The sequence below is a fragment of the Dermacentor variabilis genome, chromosome 11 (assembly GCF_050947875.1).
Source record: "Dermacentor variabilis isolate Ectoservices chromosome 11, ASM5094787v1, whole genome shotgun sequence".
Classification (NCBI taxonomy): Eukaryota; Metazoa; Arthropoda; class Arachnida; order Ixodida; family Ixodidae; genus Dermacentor; species Dermacentor variabilis.
The window spans coordinates 82,065,245-82,067,128 of NC_134578.1; positions in this window are offsets into that span (position 1 = coordinate 82,065,245).

Here is a 1,884-nt window from a genome sequence, read left to right on the forward strand (position 1 = left end):
ATCTATCTCTTTCCTTTTAATTTTTGCTCGCACGCGCCGTGGACCGCGTCTCTTTCACGTCTCTCCCGGGGCAATTCCTCGCTGCCCTGATCCGGCAGTCCGGAACACACGCACACACACACACACGTGCGCGTGCAAACACGCGAGAAGGTGGCGTCGTTTCGGACGAACGTTGCACGACTCGTCCACCCGCTGGCCGCTTCGCATCCTTTCTCCCATTCCTCCTCTCTTCCATATCTCTGAGCCACACTCCTCAACATTGTTCTTCGCTTTGTTCTTTGTTCTGCGCACGACTTCGGGCCCTCGTTCCACAACTCCCTCGCAAACCTGTACGTGCAGGCGTGCATATGCCTTCTGCGCGCGAACCCCGCCAGCAGACGACGCAGCAGACGACGCGCGAAAGACGTTTGGGAGGCGGGCGATCGCTGGCGTACGTTCAAAGAATGGTGCGCCCGACCGTTCCGGCCACGGCGTGACCGGAGAGTCAATTGGGGTCGCGACACGTGTGGGTCCGATGCACAATCGCGTGCTGCGAGGCTCGCGCCGCGGGAACGTTCCCGGTAAGGCGGCCTTTGAAGCAAGACTGGACGCGGGCACGCTGCATAATCAACGAGGATGTAAATGCGAGTTCTTCCGGCACAGCTGTCAGCTGGGCGCGAGCACGCGTTTTATGGATGGCACGCGCCAGCGATCCTCGTTGGTTCCTCGTCGATGAGCGGCCGTGGCGGAGTAAGATTGCAGAGAGCGCGAGGTGACGCCTTGCGAAATTGCGCGATGCTTAATTGGCGTCTCGGTATCCTTCGCCTCCGGTTTCTTCGCAGGGACGCAGACTTGGCGCGCCGCCGTTACAAGGAAGTCCGATTACTACGAGCTGAAGTTGCGTACACGCAGGTCCTTCATCTTTCACCGGTGTCGAATATTGTTGTTGTTGTTGTTGTTGTTGTTGTTGTTGTTGTTGTTGTTGACATTGCTCATCACTACGGTCATTGTTGCCGGTCTCGAGTTTCACGCCACTTTGAGGACGTGAGGCCGCAGAGGAAAGTTCTCCGAGCATCGAGATTAGGGACGTCAAAATATGGAAGCCTCGAAATACTTAGATGACGTCACGCTTCACGTAGGTACAGAAAGAACACGCGTATAGATAAGGTGAGGGTACTTTCAACGTTTATTTCGCTGACCAAGATTTGCCGTGCGGACATTAAAAAAGTAATAATACTGTTTCGACGTTCTTAGACGGCGAACGACTGAAAGGACACGTACCAATGCATTTTCCGTGTAGTGGAAAGTAATTGATGTGGGAGGCTTCTTTTTACCGCTTTTAAATGATAAAGTCGGCGTTCGCTTTCCATTATTTGAGGGCATTGGAGGGACTGCCCAATAAAAAAAAGTGGAATTTACAGAAAAGTCAAGCTCTCGCACAATTCCGAAACAGAGTAACTTTAATCGCGCATACAATAAATATTTAAAGCCTCTGTTTTTCGATTTTTAAAATAGGGCTGCAATTGTTACTGAGCAACAAAAAAAAAAGATGCACGGAAATATCGACGCTTCACCTACGGGCACGACGGGAAGCCCACAGTTAATCTCTGATTGTAGTCATGAGGAAATGTACACAATAAATCATCGAGATTGCATCGAGGGGAAGCTATTGTTCAGCTCGTAACCTACCCACGTACTTTCGTATGCCTTTGTTTACAGTACTATTCCGTCTATGACTTTTGATCAAGTTTTCTGTTTCACACGCTTGGTCAACGTATGGAACGGCTCAACGATCGCATAACCGTCTCACGAGAGGACCGAAATCGCCCTACACTAAATGTACCCGTATGACAAATGAGCGCATGCGTTTAGTACTGGAACAGCTAACGGCGCCAGATAGATAGA